Source organism: Chlorocebus sabaeus, chromosome 18 (genome assembly GCF_047675955.1).
Source record: "Chlorocebus sabaeus isolate Y175 chromosome 18, mChlSab1.0.hap1, whole genome shotgun sequence".
NCBI classification, from domain to species: Eukaryota; Metazoa; Chordata; class Mammalia; order Primates; family Cercopithecidae; genus Chlorocebus; species Chlorocebus sabaeus.
In genome coordinates, this window is record NC_132921.1 from 35,036,477 (window position 1) to 35,056,933 (window position 20,457).

Below are 20,457 nucleotides of genomic sequence, written 5' to 3' on the forward strand. Positions count from 1 at the left end.
CCGGTGGGAGCGCGCCGGAGTCCAACTCAAGCGAAACCGCGGGCGTCGAGCCCCGCCCGGCCGCGCCCCGCCTCGCCTCGCCTCACGCTAGACTGGGGAGGCGGGACCAATCAGCGAGCGACGTCTCCCTTCCGATTCGAGGCCCCCGACGCGCGGCTCACACCCCGAGCTCCCCGCGTGCTGATTGGCTGCGGGCGCCGCCGGTCCGGCCGGGAGGCGGGGCGGGCCGTAGGCAAAGGGAGGTGGGGAGGCGGTGGCCGGCGACTCCCCGCGCCCTGCTCGCCCCCCGGCCCTGCCCGCGGCGCTCGGCCTCGTTCCTTTCCTCCTCCGCTCCCTCCGTCTTCCGTGCCCGCCCCGCGCGGCTTTCGGCCGGCGTGCCTCGCGCCCTAACGGGCGGCTGGAGGCGCCAATCAGCGGGCGGCAGGGTGCCAGCCCCGGGGCTGCGCTGGCGAATCGGCGGGGCCCGCGGCCCAGGGTGGCAGGCGGGTCTACCCGCGCGGCCGCGGCGGCGGAGGAGCAGCTCGCCAGCCAGCAGCCCGCCAGCCGCCGGGAGGTGGGTGCGTGGCGCCGCGGCGGCCGGCGGCCGAGGGTGGAGGGCGGAAGCGGAGGTGGGCTGGCGGTGGAGGGCGCGGCCGTGCGGGCGGCCGGTAGGGCTGCGGACGCGCGCCTGAGGGGAGGAGGGGCAGCGCGGGCGCGCGCGTCCTCACCCCCTCCTTCCCCGCGGGCGGCGGCCAGGCTCCGTCCCCTCCCCTCCCCTCCCCTACCTCCCTTCCCTCTACCCTCCTCTACCCTCCCGCGCGCCGGGGCAGGCGGCCGGGCCCGGGCCTGGGGGCGGGGCGGGAAGACGGCGGCCGGGAGTGTTTTCAGTTCCGCCTCCAATCGCCCATTCCCCTGTTCCCCTCCCAGCCCCCTCCATCCCATCGGAAGAGGAAGGAACAAAAGGTCCCGGACCCCCCGGATCTGACGGGGCGGGACCTGGCGCCACCGTGCAGGTAAAGCCAGAGCGCCCGCGGGCCTCCGGCTAGGGGTGTGTTTGCGTGCGTCCGCGGCCGGGGCGATGGGCTGTGTCACATGGCCGCGGCGGGTGGGGGCTGGGGTGTGGTGAGTTCGGGGGCTGTGGGTGCGCCGGCCCGGGCGTGCGGGTTCGGGGCCAGAGAGCCGGGGAGGTACAGTGCTCGGCGGCCCGGCGCTGCAGCCCAGCCTGGCGGGGGTGGGGGCTGCCTGCGTCCCTTCCCCTCGCGGCTCTAACACTCCATAGTTTGTGGTTCTGATTTTTAAAGCCGAAGGGCCAGAGCTCTTGTTTCAGGAGTTGTGGGGAAGCCTTGTTAGGGGCGCGTAATACTTTGCCTCCACTTTTTTTTTTTTTTGGTCCGGTAACCTTTGTTAACCATAGTAGTCTCGGGTTTTCCATGGCTTATGTGTACTCACAAACACGCACACAGCTGATAACTGTGATCATCCTTCACTCACTTGTGAAAGTTGTTTTGCGGGTGGAGCCTATTAGTTTTTATTCACACGCTTTTGGAAAAGCCCTCGAAGTGATTTCTTTTATTTCAAACTTGGTTTTCAAAATTGCAACTTACTTTGTTCTCTTGGAGGGGGATACTGTCCTTGGGTCAGGTCCTTTTTTGTCTTTTATTTATCCTTACGGTTTCCTTTTGATCCTAAACAGAAAATACCTGGGTTGGTTTTGTTATTCCTTCCTCTTAACACTTTAAAAACAAAATACCACCAGTGTATTGTCAACCATATCTTTTAAAAAGAAATCTCCAGGGAAAACGAGTTTGCAAGCGGCATTTTCCATCGAAGTCATGTCTTGTTTGTTACAATTTGGACTATCTTAAATTTGGGTGTGTGAAACTTTTAAAACGTCATGTGTAAAATAATTGTTAATAAATAAATAACTTGGAGTAGTTACATCCTTTTAGAAATATCTTTGCAATGTGAATTTCCAAAATTCTTTTTCTCTCTTCTGACTTCATATGAATTGAACCTGATAGTTTCGTATGAATGAATCGCTGATAGGATGTTTTCCTTTAGCCTAATAATAAATTTGCTCTTATGCTGAAAATTTGTTATTCTACTTTAACCCCCGTTAAAAAAGTTTCTATCTTACAGAGAAGTTAGTTAAATTGTTAAATGGAGTTTCAACAGTTTTAATACCTGAATTAGTGAAGCAGAGATGGAAGAAATAATTTAAAATGAGCTTCATAAATATACCATAGTTTGAGGGTTTTTAAAAAGTTTGCCTTCGGAAAACCCATACAAGATATTTAAAGAATTTCCTCTGTCAGAAGGTCATTTAGCAGACGTTTATATTAAATTCAAAAGTAATACTTTTATTTTTAAAGTTCCTTACCCTTTGCCGTAAACTTAGCTTTGGTAGTAAATATAAATAGTTCACATCTTTTGGCATTTCTAAAGAGTGTACCCACTTTTACTATAAATACTAAATTCTATTGGATTTAATTGAGTTCAGGGCAGTTCACTGGCCAGGTTTAATGTAATGTGATTGGAAACGTTGATTTTGGGGTTTTAGTAAGAAAATACTCTTAGGGCTTGGTTTTTATACTTAGCCACACCTTCTTAAGTGCGGCCACAAGCATTGTAGGTGTTCAACAAAAGTTTGGTTTTTCAAGGTTGTAACCTACGTTTACTTAGTCATAAGTGGTCATGTCTCTACACAGTCTGTATGCTTCATGAAATAATAGTCTTTTAAGAAACTGTGCAGGGTAATTTCTTGTTGTTTGTGACTTACCAGGCTTGGTATGTGTTTTAACTCTGGTGTAGGAATATTGGGGATGGTTTTGTGTATTTCAACAAAACTTCTCTTTGATAGAAACAAAGGTTGTTTCTATTCTACTTCAAGATGGCCAGAGGTGGTTGTCACCTTTTCATTTTCACATTGTAAATATTAGAATCATGTTGCTATAATCTGGTTACTTCACCTTTGGGGGAATATATGTGAATGGAAAAGCTCAGTTTAGCTGTGTAAACTGTTGGGCAAAGACCTATTGAATTTTTACATTTTGCAAATATTGTCAGTTTTAAAAGACTTTCCTTATTCTTTTTTGGTTTTGATTCTGTTGGTTTTGTGCTTTAGGGCTCCAAAAACCTCGTTTTGTAGCAGCTTTAAATACAGGTGTTTTTGTAATGCATATAAAAGCTGTATTTAGTGCAGCCTGGCAGATGGAGATTTATTCATATTCTTGGGACAAAGAGTCATTTTTAGAGGGTGGAGGGGGACATGTCTTTTAGATCCTAGCCTTTTGATGGGTGTAGAAGAGCCATTTTTAGGCCCATAGTTTCTGTAAGAGGTAAGATGTTTTCCACTAAGTATTCCAAAGGTATGTCAGAAAACGTGAAACGTAAAGAATTTAAAACCAGTTTAGGAGAGGTGCATTTATTTTCAACAAATAACTTGTATTGAGCAAGTAGCATTTATTCATTTATTCAACAAACAGCTTTTTCTGTGTGTCAGGCTCTGGACTAGGCAATAAAGTATCTTACCAGCAAACAAGTACACCCCTGTTCCTTAATGGAGTTAGAAAAGTGGAAACTCATGTCCTTTGCCCAATTCTCCATTGTTCAGAGTAAGACAGTTGTTAGTGTACAAATCAGGGGCACATGCGTTACTGAGCCATTCCTAAAGTATGCTTGCCTTGCTTCCTATCACATGTACCGGATAGCACTAGGGAAGATGTGAAGTGTTAACTCAGTGTCACTGGGAACAATTGTCACCAGTTTTACACAGCTTATACAAACTGAAGATACAGCCAGTCTTTCAGAAACGTGTTTATTGCTGAACAGATGTACTCTTGTAGAGCTAAGCTTCATCTGACCTTAATTTGATCACTTATTGCCCTTTAGTTACAGAAACTGGTTAAGGAAAGAAAGCAAAGTTGAATAACTCAGGTTCCAGTGGAAGGATCAGGAATAAAGTGTAAAAACAGGTAGTTAAACCGAGACTCAGGATTGGACAGCAGTCTCGTGTAGTGGGTTTTGGAATCAGAGAGCCGTAGGCTAATATTTTGTTTCTCAGTTACAATATTGGGCAATTTACTGCTTAACCCCTGACCGTTGGTTTTCTGACAGAAAATGGAAGTAATAACCCCTTCCTTATTCAGTGATCACAATTAAAGTACCTAGAACATTGCCTGAGACATAAGGGTCCTCCCAAATGATTTCTTCCTCTCTTGTAGTTGTGGGTTTGTTACTTGGGCTTTTTCTAATCCAAATGATTTGCCTACACTATTATTATTGACCTATTATAAAATGTATATGAGAAGCAGACAGTGAACAACAAAGGCCTGGGATAGCCAAATTGTCCCAGTCATAGCTTAAAGCTTTGGAGCCCTTTAATAAGAACGCGTTGGCATTTACTTAAAGTGTTTCTAACAAGCAAACTTATCTGGCTTCTAAACCTGCACTAGATTAGAAACAAGTAGATTATGGGTACTGTGGGAGGTTTACAGGGGGTGTGGTGGGGGCTGGGTAATAGGATGTTAGCCTAGTGTCTCTTGTAAGAAAAAAACAGATAACAGCCCAGTGAGGATAACAGAGATAATCTACAAGACACAAAAATAGTCAAAGCCTGACTAGCATGTCTGGGGCCATTGAGTGCAGGACCAGACCTGAAAGCATAGTAATGGATGTTCATCAATTAGCTTAAATCATGTTTGGGAAAATCTTTTTAAGAGTGCAGTAATCTACATAATATACTTTAGATTGTCACTCAGGATGATTAAGAAATGTTCTTAAAGGGGTTGAAGATTGTGCTATAGCTTATGGTTTATTTCATGAAAGATCCACAGTACCTGTTATGACCAAGATGTTTTTCATTTGTTTTGCCATTCAGACAGCCATTCAGATTCTAAGCTGAAAGGGTAGCCAGCAGTAAAGAAAGGCTGTCTCAGTGTGGTAGCACCCTATGCCACCCCCTTTCTTCAGAGTAAGTAATTTTTTTTTGTCAGAATACAGAAGTATCGTGAAATTTCACTTGTGCTTTGACAGTAGCGTATGCTTTTCACTGTGCTTTGAGACAGAGTATGCTCGAGATTTCTAGGATAAAGCAAGAGTGAATAGTTGGCCAGTCTCTCTGTTGAGGATTTCTTGACTCTTGTAATGTCTGCCCAGTATTAGCATTGATAATACTTCTGGCCAGTATTAGCATTGATAAGTTTTTTGATCTCATTTCTTCTAACCTTACCTCAGGGTTACTTTTTAAAACATCTACACCATCAGATAATTATTGGTGACCTTGTAATGTGTAGCCTTGGCTGTTTTTAAAAATCGGATTTTTTTTTTTAGCAGTAGTACAAAAAAAAAGTACTAGCCTTTTTGGTTTAAAAATGCATAGTTAGAGGCTTATTGCTTGTCTCTGATCAATTTTGATCATTTTTTTCAGGTTGGTGTAATTGTGATGTATTCAGTTAGGACATAATTTAATGTTGATTCTAGATTTACATCTCAAAGATAGCTCTCAGCTTCAGTTCAGCAATTTCATGTAGGAAGATTGTAATTTTTCCAAGCCAGGTGGATTCAGACACTGCCTTTAGTTTGGTCAGATAGCCAGAAATATTAGGGCAATTCTGTGTCTTCTGTGCTTGCCTCACATTGTACAGTGTGAATGGTTCTCCTTGGCTCTGTGGGTTCCTCTTATTTGTAACTGAGGCACATTGATAGGACAGGTGCTTGATGTGTCTTTAGATTTGTACTCTTAAGAAAATAGAAATTCTAATGTGATTAATTCTTATCAGAGTTTGTAAATTTACTGTGAAATTGTCATTAATTCTCCTAGGTAGCCCTGTCATTTTTCAAAATCTGGTTTTACATTGACCTTAAGGCTGTAGAGTAGTGGAAAGTGAGGATAGACTTTAGTTACTTCTCTTTAGTACACGTATCTACCTTAATGTAAAAATGTGCATTTCCTTGAATAATGTACAATGTCATACCTTCCCTCATTTTGTGGGAAAGGGGGATGTAGTTTTACATTTAATATATTCAGTAAGAATAATCTTGAGTGAACCACTGGTGTTCCATCTGTTCATTAGTTTGAGTCTCTTAAGTCAAAAAAGACTCTTGATCTGAGGAAGTAGCATAGTAAATCTGTGATCTTATAGTTTGCCTATATTTAAAAGTAAACTACATTTTCATATGCTGCTTCAGCTACTTCCAGAAATTCTATAAAGACATAATGGTTAAGGTCTTGTAAATGTCAAGGAAATGTTCCATCCTCATCACATCTTTCATTTCAGAATGTGGAGTGGTGAGGCCGTAGGCAATGGCTCACGCCTGTAATCCCAGCACTTTGGGAGGCCGAGGCGGGCAGATCACTTTGAGGTCAGGAGTTTGAGACCAGCCTGGCCAACATGGTGTGAAACCCTGTGTGGTGGCAGGTACCTGTAGTCCCAGCTGCTTGGGAGGCCGAGGTAGGAGACTTGCTTGAACCGGGAGGCCGAGGTTGCAGTGAGCTGAGATCCTGTCACTGCACTCCAGCCTGGGAGACAGGGTAAGACTCCATCTCAAAAAAAAAAAAAAAAAAAAAAAAAAAAAAAAGAGAGAGAGAAAACGTAGGGTGGTGAATCTTTTTTGCAGAGTCCCCTGTATAAAATCCTCATAAATGATGCTGTGGAAGCTGGGCCCATGAGCCTTCTCCCTTGACTTGAATGAACTATTGAAACTTTTTTGTTGACTAGAGATACTTTATCTGTGGCAGTGAATGCAAATTTTCCTTATTGAGATCAGCTTTTAAAATTCTCTCTCTTTTTTTTTTTTTGGAGACGGAGTTTTGCTCGTTGACCAGGCTGGAGTGCAATGGTGCGATCTTGGCTCACTGCAACCTCCGCCTCCCAAGTTCAAGCAGTTCTCCTGCCTCAGCCTCCCAGGTAGCTGGGATTACAGGCATGCGCCACCATTCCCTGCTAATTTTGTATTTTTAATAGAGACGGTTTTTCACCATGTTGGTGAGGCTGGTCTCGAACTCCTGACCTCAGGTGATCCGCCTGCCTCGGCCTCCCAAAGTGTCGGTATTACATGCGTGAGCCACTGCGCCCAGCCTAATGTTCTTAATAGGCAGTTAGGTTGTAGTTCATTTTAGCTGATCAATTAAACATTTTTTTTTTTTAAACGTTTTAGTTTTCAGGAGGGTCCAGCTTTGGCCTGAGGTTGTGCATTGGCCGTTTCTGCTCTAAACCAGTAGTAGTCAGACTTAAAACATGCACACGCCTGTGCACACAGCAGCAACTAGAAAGCCTTGAGAGAGAAATACGCAGGATTTCAAAATGTAAAGCAGATAAAAGGAGTAAAGCTGTTTTGTAGAAGGAAGAATAGGCAGTTGTTGAAGTCCTGCCTGATCAGTTTTCCTCTCATCCTCACTACTAGGAAGCCTTTGAAGCACCACTGAACAGTAGGTCTTGGAGAAATTTTTGCTGTAGACCTGCTCTATCTTAACAGGTAGCTGCCAGCCACATGTGACTATTCAGCACTTGAAATGTGGCTGCTGTGACTGAGAAACTGAACATTAAATTTTACTTAATCTAAATTTAGATAGCCATATGCAGCTGATGGCTACTGTATTAGACAGCACAGATGCCCAGGGACATTTACATCATTGTATAAAGTTGTGTTGGATGGCACTACTGTAGACTTTCCTTTAATTGAACTTTTACGGCCTGAGGACCCCACTCACGTGATTTGACGTGGTATTAGTTGCTGCTTCAGAAGAGGGTCAGGATAGACTTTGGGAATTTGAAGAGCAATTGGAGTACTAGTACTTTATATTTGTGCTGATTTGAGTCTGGGCCTGTGTAGTGTTGTCATAGGTGCTTTTTTTTTTTTTTTTTTTTTTTTAATAATCTGAGAGTGATAAACCAATATGTAAGTTATATGTTTACAAGTTGATTATAGAGTTGTGGATTCTACAAAACTCATTATAGGTGATAGGAATATAACTCCTAGGTAAAAACAAAAACAAAACAAAACAAACAAAAACAAATAGGTAGTCTCTTTACACAGCAGTCCCTATTTCATGTGAACTTTTACTAAAATAATAATTTTCTTGAATTAAATTCAAGCTTGCATTAGGTTTGACAGTCCATAAAGTTGAACACATCAGTGTTTCCTGTTTGCTTTTGTTTAAAAGAAATCACCCATTATTCTCCATGAGGGCCAACCTAGGTTTCCAGTTGGCAGTGTCTTTCCTTACTAGCTTACGCTTTGGAAAGAACATAGTTATAGTGATAATTGAAAAATCTGTTTTTAAAAAATTGGCTTTTATGTATTTTAATTTTTTTGAGGTTTTCTGTTATCCCAGTTACTAATGAATTATTTATTTGACTAAAATTCTGCTGCTTTTTTCTCTGCCTTGTAGTATGTTTGAACGTACATTGCTAAAAATCTGGGTCTCCATAGAGGATTGCTTCCAGGACCCTCCTGTAGGCACCAGAATCTAAGAATGCTGAAGTCCGTTATATAAAATGGTGTAGAATTTGTTTTATGTATGTTTTATTGTTATTCTTAAATTGTCTCTAGATTACTTAATGTCTAATACAACGTAAATAGTTGTTATTCTGTATTGTTTTAGAAATGATGAGAAAAAGTCTGTACATGTTCAGTACAGTCACAGTTTTTTCCTGAATATTTTTTATCCATGGTTGGTTTAATCCATGTATTTGGAACCCACAGATAAGGAGGCTTGACTGTACAGTGATTTTATATTATTTCTAGTGGGATCTTAGATGTTGTAGATGAGGCAGCACCACCATGTTTAAAGTATGTTATGTTGAAATAATTAACTTTGGTTTTCTCTTGAAATAAAAATTCACATAGGTATTTGGGGAATATTTTGTATTTCCCTGCAGTTTGAAGATTTGAAATTTCTCTTCCCTCCATACATTTTAAAAGTACAATCTACATTTGCATTCTACATTTAATCACTATCTGTCCTTGACTTCAATTTTGTGAAATTTTTTTTAACCATTCTTTTTCACATTTCCCTTCCTACTGGCCTTCCAGATGAACTGCCAAGTTTAGCAGTCTTTTCTCAATAATCATACCTTCTTCAGTGTTTGCTGTTATTGTTTATACTGTCTTTATCTAAATTTCTTAAAATGAGACAGACACAAGTTAGGCCCATTCTTCCTACTGTAAACAGATGAAAATGTTGGATAAAATATAAAACAAGTTTTCTCTTATGTATATAGGTTATCTTAAAGGGGGAGAGAAAGTGCCCAGGTTCTAGAAACTTAGAAAAATCAGTCAACTTTAAGAACAGTCTGGCTGTGGGGCATTTACTAGAGGTAAGATTCAGTAGCTGGGGCTGAGATTATAATACCATTCAATGAAAGGAGACAGAACTCTGGGAACTGTGTGCTTAAAAAAATTAAAAAATAAAAAGTGTTCTCATATCATTGAAACATCTAGGGCTTCTGGGAGAAAGAAGCCTCAGACCTCTCTATGAAGGAACTGGAAAAACAGGCTTTCGATGGACTTAAATATCACAGCAAGGCAAGGCAGGGTCAATGAAAGCAGATCTACAGCTGCATGTGGAATAGTGAATTTTTATATACATAATACATGACTACAATCCAAAATTCAGGGATACGCAGTGAAGAGTCTCTTTACCGGTCTGTTCTTTGCCATACAGTTGCCAATCTCAAAGTTTTGGGATCACAGGCGTGAGCCACTGTGCCTGGCTAGATGTGTGAATATATCATCAGTCCTCTGTTGAACGTTTAGATGATTTCCAGTTTTGTGGTATTAAAAACAATGCAACAACAAATAACTTCATTTATATAGCATTTTGCTCCTTTGCAGGTTTGTCTGTAAGAGAGATTGCTAGGAGTAGTTCAAAGAATATCTACATTTGTAATTTATTTTAGAGAATGTGTTTCATTCATTTTTTCGAATAACACATGCACATGGTATAAAAGTCAAAGAGAACAGAATAGTAAATACTGAGAAAAGTAAGTCTCCTTCACATCTCCTATCTCCCTGTGCCCAGTTGTGCTTTCCAGAAATGTAATCACTGTTACCAGCTTCTCATTTATCCTTCTAGAGTTGCTCTGTCCAGTATGATAGCCACTAGCCACATGTGGCTATTGAACTCTTGGAATTGAGATGGACCACAAGCGTTAAATACACACTAATTTTCTAACAGTACAAAAACAGAATGTTAAATATTTCAGTGGTTTTTAATACCGATTGCAAATTCAAATAGTATTTTGGATATATTGGGTTAAATTAGTATAATTATTAAATTATTTCATCTTGTAATTCCTGTTGTGATGGCATCAGGAAATGGGATCTTTGGAAGATAATGAGCCCTCATGAACGGAATTAGTGCCTTCATGAAAGAGACCCTTGTTAGCATTCTGTCCTCCATGTGTAGATACCCGAAAAAAGCGGCAGTCAGCAACCCAGAAGAGGGCCCTTACTTGGAACCTAACCATGCTGGTACCCTGATCTCGGACTTGCAGCCCCCGGAACTGTGAGAAATAAATTTCTGTTGTTTATAAGCCACATAGTCTATAGTACTTTGCTATAGCAGCCTGAACGGACTAAAGCACACCTGTTTTCACTTTTTTAATATGGCTGATAGAAAATTTAACAGTATATGGTTTGCATCCTGTTTCTGTTGAATAGCACTGGTCTAAATAAATCCATACATATATAAATATGTACAAATATAAGAATTCCTCTTATTTAAAATTTTTTTCTTTTGCATTGTAATCTTTGGAATCAGAAATCTGCTGAGATGTTGGTAAAGAGTGGTTAAAAACTGTTCTTTATTGCCCCATCAATCACCCTTATCCATTTGTCATTATAGCTCTCATCAGTGAAGGTTATGCTTCCGTTGACATTTACGGTGTTCATTTTGGAGAGAAGATGCCATTGTTTTGGCTTCGTCTTTTTTTAACTTGCTCTGATTTGCACTGGTTGCCTCTACACCTAGTACACAGCAGTCATCCTGAGATTCCCCCTCACTAGCATATTAGGGATTGCCTTCATTTTCTCTTTTTGTTAGATCTCCTGTTGTTTCTTTATGTGTGCATATATGTATATGTGTGTGTGTGTGTGTGTGTGTGTGTATATTTTTTGAGACAAGGTCACACTCTGTTGTCCAGTTGTAGTAGAGTGATCATGGCTCACTGCAGCCTTGCACTCCTGGGCTCAAGTGTAGATCGTATTCCTTTTTGTTTTACTAGTATCTCCTTTTGATGAGACATATTCTTCAGGACCTTCCTGGAGAGGGTGTTGGCGCCGGGAGGGAGGGGCGGGGGCGGTAAATACTTGGAGATATTGCATGTCTGAAAATGCCTTTGTTCTGGGTAACAGAAGTCTAGGTTGGAATTTTTTTTTTTTTGAAAAATTATGAAGTCCAGGATTACGAAGCCATTGCTCTCTTGACTTTATTTACAGTGTGCTGTTGGCAAAACCAAAGCCGTTTTGATTGTTTTCTGTATAACCTATTTTTTTTTCCCCCCCTCGGAAACTTCAGGCCCTTTTTTTTGTCCTTCGCATTCTGGTTTCGCTACAATGGGCCTTCATGTAGGTTTGTTTTCACTTATTTTACTGGGGTCTTGATGGGCCCTTTCCATCTGGAAACTCCCATCTTTCAGTTCAGGGGCTTTTTCTTAATTTATCTGTTTGACTCCCCTACTCTGCATCTCTGTATTTGGAATTGCTGTTGGGACATTGGACCTCTGGAACCAGCCTTCCAATTTTTTTCGCTTTTTCTCTACTGTTTCCCGTCTTTCTTTTCTCATTTCTGGAAGATTTCTTCTACTTTATCTTCTAGCACTTCTATTGATTTTTCCCCCGTATTTCTGCTGTCATGAGCTATCAAGCTACGCAAGAGCTGTTCAGTTCTCTGAATGCTGCGTTTGAGAGCGTGCTGCTCTTTCTTCAGGGTTGCTGAGTCTTGTTTCTCTGGCCATACTGATGTTTTAAAAATGTTTTCTTTCTCTGTGTAGTCTTGAAGCTGATTTTTTTCTGGTTTTGTTTGACGTTTTTCCTCAGATAAAGTAATTCTTAAGAAGTGGGGATCTAAAAAGCTGATCAAAAACTGAACGTGTGGGTGAAACTTGTCTCCTTTCAGTTTCAATGGAGAGGGATCTGAGCAGGCTGTTTGTTGGTAAACTCCCAATATTAGCATCTGTGTGCCTTTCCTCCTGGCCTGGTCGGGTACCCTGGTGAAGTCTTTTGATCTGAATAACTGGGCAGAGGTCTGGCTGCTAGTATTTGGGAGCCAGAACCCAGTGGAGGAAGGGGTTTGGGAGTTGACATTTAGCATAGTGTGCTTATGTTCATTGACACGCTCTTTTCTTTCTACTTATACCCAGGCCATCTCCTAGTCCAGGGATTGTTGTTTTCCCCTTTGCAGAAAGTAAATGTTGAGGCAGAGGATTAGTTAACCAGAGACAGTAGGGGCGCAAATCTAAGAACTGAATTCTTTTCTACAAAGCTCTAACAAGTACCATCTATTACTCCTTCCCCCGCTTGGCCCTCAGTTCTTGCCGTGACTTGCCGTTGGTTCCTTAACTTTTTGAGGATTTCTGTGTTAATCTTTTGTTTTCAGCTTTCCCTACAGCTAGCCTAGAGTTAGTAGTTTGTGATCTGTTCAATTACTACTCACCCATTTTCCAGCCATTAAAAGTTTGCTTCTGTTTTCTCCTTACCTCTTCTCCCTATCATGAGGTTTCTGCTTTTTAAAAATTCCCTTGGACGGACGTGGTGGCTCATGCCTGTAATCCTAGCACTTTGGGAGGCTGAGGCAGGAGGATCACTTGAGTCCAGGAGTTAAAGCCTGGGCAACGTAGGGAGAACCCATCTCTTAAAAAAAAATTCTTTATTATGGTTTTTCATAGACTGTTTTCATCTGCAATGCAATGATAAGTTAAAGTTTTCCATTAAAAATTTTTTACCGATAACTCTCCAAAAGAATTGAAATAGAATAATGTGTAACTCCAAGTCCGTGGGGATGAGGGGTGCAAATGAAGAGAATTTGATCACTCCAATATAAGGCAGGGAAGAAGAAAAAAGTAAAGAAAAATGGATAGATATTAGAAAACACAAAATAAGATGGTAGAAAATAAGCTCAAATATCTCCATAAACTCAATACATAATTTCAGATTAAACTTGCTGGCTAAAGGAGATCAAAAATTTAAAAAATCCAGCCAGCTGTATTTTACAAGTGAAGATACTCCTAAAAGTATGATGACATAGTTTAAAAGCAAAGGAGATACCTAGTATCTCTTTTCCATTGGAAGAATTGGAAGAATTATGGGGATAAATCAAATCTGTAATCGTAGTAGAAAATTTTAATGTATCTCTCAATAATTTATGAAAAGGTAGATAGGTAGATTTAAAAAACTACAAGGTTATAAAGGATTAGAAGAGTACAATTAGCAAGCACCCAACAATTACAGGAGATACATGCTGTAAGGAGAATCGCTTGAACCCATGAGGCAAAGGTTGCAGTGAGCTAAGATCGCACCACTGCACTCTAGCCAGGGTGACAGGGCAAGACTCCATCTCAACAACAACAACAAAAATAGTACCTTTGGTTTAGTGTATGTAACTAAGTTGAAAAGAGTGCCAAGACTGATAGAGGAGAAAAAAAATGGACAAATGTATTGGAAATGAAGAGGTGGTGTAACTGCAGACAAATTGAGATTTTAAAACTGCAAGAATACTGTGAACCGTTTTCTTTCTTTAAATTTGGAAACAGGTAAAGTGGACAATTTCTAGCAAAATAAATTACACAGTTGGCTTAATAAGAATTAGAAACTTCACTAGATTATGATTTAAAAACTTAAAAGTCGGCCGGGCGCGGTGGCTCACACCTGTAATCCCAGCACTTTGGGAGGCTGAGGTGGGCGGATCACGAGGTCAGGAGATCGAGACCATTCTGGCTAACACGATGAAACCCCGTCTCTACTAAAAATACAAAAAAAATCAGCCGGGCCTGGTGGCGGGCGCCTGTAGTCCTAGCTACTTGGGAGGCTGAGGCAGGAGAATGGCGTGAACCTGGGAGGCGGAGCTTGCAGTGAGCCGAGATAGTGCCACTGCACTCCAGCCTGGGCGACAGAGCAATACGCTGTCTCAAAAAATAAAAAATAATAAAAAAAAAAGTCATGTTGGAAATATACCAGACTGGGCATGGTGACTACCACTTCGGGAGGCTGAGGTGGGTGGATCACTTGAAGTCAGCAGTTCGAGACCAGCCTGGCCAACCTGGTGAAACCCCATCTCTATCAAAAATACAAAAATTAGCAAAGCGTCGTTTCAGGTGCCTGTAATCCCAGCTAATGAGGTGACTGAGGCAGGAGAATCACTTGAACCCAGGAGGCAGAGGTTGCAGTGAGACAAGATTGTGCCACTGCACTCTAGCCTCGGCAACAGAGTGAGATTTTTTCTCAAAACAAAACAAAATAAATATACCTGTACCAATATAAAATTTTAAGTCCTCAAGGAAAACACCAGACTGCAAATGAAAACCCCATATGGACAAGTGCAACCAAACATGAGGAATTAAATCTTATACAAAATGTTGCAGAAAAATTACTTTGCAAGGCTACTATAATCTTGATACCCCAACCAGATAGTGTGAGAAGGGGATATAGGCTGCATTCTCACCAATGAACATGGCAATAAAAATTGTAGTTTGTAAAATGTTAGCATTTACTCAAAACAAAAATGCCATGACTAGTTAGGGTTTGTCTCAGGAATGCAGTGATGATTAAACATTAGAAAACTCGTAAATGAAATTCATCACGTTAACACATTAAAGGAGAAAAGTCATATAACTTTGGACAACAGGAAAGCATATGATAACATTTAGTGTTTGTTCGTGACAAAAATTCTTAGAAAACGAATACAAGAGAACTTTCGAAAGAGTGTTAAAAAAAACACAGAGTACTGACAGCATAATTCCATCTATATGAATTTCTGGAACAGGTAAAATTAATACTCAGTAATAGAAGTCAGTAGTTGCCTGGGATGGGGAGGGTGGATTGACTGAAAAGGGACATAAGGAGACATCTGAGATGCTGGAAATGTTGTCTTGTCTGGGATGGTGGTTACATGAGTGTAAACATTTGTTAGAATTATTGATTTCATGCTCACTCATGGCTCACGACCCTCAGTTTAGAGAAATTGTAGAGTGCAGCGTATGGTGAAATGTCTCATCTAGCTAAGTGTGTGTATATACTAGCTTGCAGTGTAAAATGTACTTTTCACTGTGGGACTTTTTTTGGTTAAGAAGTTTGAAAGCTTCTGCCCTAGAAGAGCTTTTACATAGTATAAAATGATATATGCCGGCGTATTCGTAGCAGGTTGTGAGAGAGGAAAATTGGAAACCTAACTGGTCATCCAGAGTGAATGGACAATGAACTGTGCTAGTCATAAAATGGAATTTCATGTGACAGCTAAAATGAATGAACTTAGGATTTAGGATTATATATGTATCAGCATGTACTGAACAGTATCAAACTTTCATATAAGTTTATAAAATGTACAGAACTGTATTGTATGGATACAATATGTAGCAAAACTGTTAAATGACCATGGGGGAACATCAGGATAGTGATTATCTCTGAGAAGCAAGGGGGAGGGAAATGATATCAAAAAGGAATACATAGGGGGCTTTAGCTGTATCCATATCTTGTCTTGTTTCTTATGTCTGATCAAGTACTGCAAAATGCTAAGATATGACAGCTAGATGGAAAGTACAAGAGTGTTCGGTATGATATTTTTGTATAATTTAAGTCTCCATTTACAATAAAAACCAAGATACCTGGAGAAATAAGGAAATTTAACAAGATGTAAGTTTTTTTATGGAGAAAATTATGCAACTTATCAATAGATAATAAATGGAAATATTCATTTGCATAATAGGAGTACTTGATATCATAAATATGTTTTCCATAAACTAATATAAATTCATTGCACTTCCAGTCAAAATCCTATAGGATTTTTGTAGAACATGCTAAACTTAAAGTAACCAGCAATACTACACATCTGAAAAGTAAGGAAGGAGGATCACCCTGGCAAATATCAAGACTAACTAGAAAGCAGTAGTAATTAATATTCTCTTTCACTGATGTTAAGTGTGAACAAATAACAGAATAGAAAGTGTGTGATCAGTACTTTATTTAGTATGAATTTGCTATGCGACAGAAGTGGCATTATGACTTAGCGAAAGGTAAACTTGAATACACAGGCTGTCCTTATGAGAGATGATTAGATTACTGTCTCACCTCTTAAAACCAAATTTCTGATCTTTCTTTTAGAAACTTTATTTGAAAAGTAAAACTGAAGTGTCCATAAGAATATCTAGAGGGGATTCTCTGTATTACTTTGCGGTATTTATTTGTGCCTCACATTCCTCATTTGTAAATAATAGTACCTACCCCAGTTGGTTCTTAGGATTTGGAATTCTTGCTTACTGGACTGTTAGTCTGAAGCACTCAGTAAATGTTTCCTACCATATTTAGAGGCAGAGCAAGATTTCTTTGAAAAGAGGCAAGGTTGTGTCATAAAAGATTTTTAATTAAAATACAACTTTATGTGTTCCAAAAGACAATATAAAATGAAAAGTCATTCTAAGGATTTGGAGATTTTTTTGTAATACATACTCAGTGATAGAGTTATGTCAGAATAAAAACAGTAAGAAAAGGACCACATAATTGAGGACTCTGCAAAGAATATGTACTGTTTAATTAAATGTGCAGAGAATGCTATTTGTCAACCTTCAGTATAGAGTTAATAACTTGAAGGCTTTACTACAAGTTCAGGATAATTAGACCTCTTACCTTATTGAAACTTTTCGTTGAGTAATCTTAGAATCCTAATTTTACTAAGATATCATTTGGTAAGCTGACTTATTCAACTGTAAAGATAAAGTCTTTGTGTTCTTTTGAAATGTGCATTATGTAAGTATCACTTATTGCTGGAATTAGAATTAGTGTCTGAACTTAGATTTCAGTTCTGCAGATGTTGAACATTTATTTCAGTAGAGAATTTGCTGCCACACCATTGAAGGAAATCTGTATATTCTGTAAATGACTCATTCATATTTTGATGGCAACTTGATCATAAGTCTAGTTTTCTTTTTTGTGTTTCATTTGTTTTTAACCTGGAACACATCGTTATCTGTTCCTTGTCAACCTACATTCAGTCTATTTACACTTCAAAAATATTGGCTAAAAATACTTCAGTTTTTAAAATAAAAGTTTAACTGAGATGTATTATCAGCGTTACTTAACAACAGATGCTATTTTATTACATAATTTTAAAATTTTCCAGAGATATTAGACAGATGTCAGCCAGCTGTGGTTACTGAGACATGCAAAGGTAAGGCTGGTAACTTTTAAGTGTTCACTTAGTTCCAAAATGGTTTTAACTCCTCTTGGAAGACATGGGACACTGAAATCATGTGGCAATACCAGGTCATGTGGCCATTCAGATGACCCAGAATAGCCTTAACTTAAGGTAGTTTCATTTCAGTTAAGAAAAAATACTGTAAAGGTTTTATAGAAAACTTTTAGGAATACAGCTTAACTCATAAGAAACATTTCTCCTGACAAAAGTGTAACAGAAGCTGGGCACGGTGGCTCATGCCTGTAATCCCTGCGCTTTGGGAGGCCGAGGCAGATGGATCATCTGAGAGGTCTGGAGTCCGAGACCAGCCTGGCCAATATGGTGAAACCCCGTCTCTACTAAAAACACAAAAAATTAGCCCAGCGTGTTGGCACCTGCCTGTAATCCCAGCTACTCCAGAGGTTGAGGCAGGAGAATTGCTTGAACCCGGGAGGCGGAGGTTGCAGTGAGTCAGGTCACGCCATTGCACTACAGCCTGGGCAACAAGAGTGAAACTCCGTCTCAAAAGAAAGTGTTAGAGAAACAATTTACTCTCATTCCTCCTAATGCTGGAAATCACTTTTATTTTTGCTGTTTATACAGAAGCTTCATTTTTTATTCATTTTTTTAAGCTAAATTCTTATGAATGGAGTAATTGAACAAAAGATATAGATACGTCTAGAGAGATTCTTCTTAAATTTTGCTTTTTCTATCAGTTTTTCGCAAGGAACAGAGATATTACTCATGTTAACTCAAAAAGAGGTTTTGTTCTGAGGATGTAATTGTGGAGCTGGAACAGGCCTGGACAGTCCTCAGAAACCAAGCCTAGAGATTGGCCGCTCTGCTTTTCTTCAGGACACCAGTTGTCTCAGCCTAGCCCTGGCACACACCCTTACTTGTACATTGATTGCTATCTCCCGAGTCTACTGTATTTTATGCTGCCTCCTGGCCATGTGATGAACATAGTTACTTACATAAAGGCATGTATAAAACTGACCCTTTAGCCTTCAGGGTTGTTTCTTTTTCCTCATTCCAAATGGTGATGAATGTACCATTACATGCTACTCAGTTACATTAGGTAGTTGGTCACATTGGTTGTGTTTCAATCCTTTTCCCTAAACTGCACATCCGGTAGATCAGCAAAATTGCAGATTGTCACTGAAATAAATGAAGTAATACTCCTATCATTAGCAGTAATTTCTGTCTTCAGCTTTTTAATCTGCACTGGTCTTATTTTCCCCTCATCTTCTACCACAGTGCTTCCTGTGCACCATATTTTAGTGATAACCTAAATTTTTCATCTCTCCTAGAACATTTCCTGTCTTTAGAAAACATGCTGAACTTCCCACCTGGTGTACTCTCTCTCTTAATACTTGTGCTCTGGTGTCAACTTCAGTGACACCTTTCCTTTCCAAAGGTTGAATTAATCCTGTTCTCTGTGCTAGGATAAAACTGTGCTGCGGGCCGGGCGCGGTGGCTCAAGCCTGTAATCCCAGCACTTTGGGAGGCCGAGACGGGCGGATCACAAGGTCAGGAGATCGAGACCATCCTGGCTAACACGGTGAAACCCCGTCTCTACTAAAAAATACAAAAAACTAGCCGGGCGTGGTGGCGGCGCCTGTAGTCCCAGCTACTCGGGAGGCTGAGGCAGGAGAATGGCGTAAACCCGGGAGGCGGAGCTTGCAGTGAGCTGAGATCTGGCCACTGCACTCCAGCCTGGGCGACAGAGCCAGACTCCGTCTCAAAAAAAAGAAAAAACTGTGCTGCATACTACAGTGTCTGTAGTTGGCTCCTCTAGAGCATATTTTGTGGCACAGAGTAGGATTCCAACAGGGGCCAAAGGTAGCCAGGTACACTTTTTGCTGCCCAATAGTCCCAGGTTTTTAGTTGGTAGATTATTACGTGTGTTTGATGGAGTTTTGTGTATTTGCTTTATTTTATCAAGTTACATGCTACAGTGCTTATTTGTGTGTCATATTACAGTTTAACTGGGCTACTGTTAAGTTCACTGTTGCTCTTTTATTTGCATTACAATTCCCTAGTTATGCGCAAACCTCACTTTCCCACCATTTCTACTATATTGCTAAAGAAAGGTACATAATCCTATTATTGACTCCTTTCAGATTTTTAGTGTTTGAACCCTAGTTGGACCCCCAGGGTTGCCGATGCAGTATTGTTATGTGGCATTCCATACATCCCTAAAAAGGGTTGACATGGCCAAATTTATGAAATTCATGAAATTTGGCATGCTATGTTGCCTCTTCCTGAAGGGAGGCCTTGAGACCAGTCTCCTGAATTGAACTTAAGGACGCATTAATTTTTTTTCTGTTTTGAGGGGTGTGACTATGATTATATTAGGTTATGGCCATTATTTTCTTTTTTTTTTTCTTTTTTCTTTTTTTTTTTTGAGATGGAGTCTCGCTCTGTTGCCCAGGCTGGAGTGCAGCGGTGTGGTCTTGGCTCACTGCAACCTCTGCCTCCCGGGTTCTCCTGCCTCAGCCTCCTGAGTAGTTGGGAGTACGGGCACTTGCCACCATGCCCAGCTAAGTTTTGTGTTTTTAGTAGAGACGGGGTTTCACCATGTTGGTCAGGCTGGTTTTGAACTCCTGACCTCATGATCCACCGGCCTCAGCCCCCGCCTTGGCCTCCCAAAGTGCTGGGATTACAGGCGTGAGTCACCACATCCGGCAGTTAGGGCCATTATATTTTCTAACAAATTATACCAAGGGCTGAATATCTTCAGTTTGAGGACTTTTTTGAGAGCATTCTTTTGATCATTTAAAGTTCTTTATTGAGCTTTTAGTTTCTTTTTTAGTAAATATACAGTTGACCCTTGAACAATGGGGTGGTTGGGATGCTGTCCTCCTGCACAGTGAAGAATCTGTATATAACTTTTGACTTTCTTAAAACTTATTACCTACTGTTGACTGGAAGCCTTACCAATACATAAACAGTTGATTAACCCATATTTTGTATGTCACATGCATGATAAACTGTGTTCTTTAAGCTAGAGAAAAGAAACTAAGAAAATCATAAGGAAGAGAAAATACATATACTATTCACTTAGTGGAAGTGGATCATCATGAAGGTCT

General features: G+C 40.5%; 1 protein-coding gene across 2 annotated transcripts in view; it reads left to right on the forward strand.

Moving 5' to 3' along the window:
* The first annotated feature begins 228 nt into the window (after positions 1-228).
* The window catches only part of SMAD2 (SMAD family member 2), an 89,411-nt gene continuing 69,182 nt past the window's right edge, over positions 229-20,457 (forward strand). The window contains exons 1-2 of one of the 2 annotated variants that reach the window (XM_007974097.3): positions 229-553; positions 907-992. The gene's annotated coding sequence lies outside the window, so the exon portion shown is untranslated. The remainder of the gene's footprint in view (positions 554-906; positions 993-20,457) is intronic. The other variant, XM_007974098.3, reaches the window with a different exon arrangement.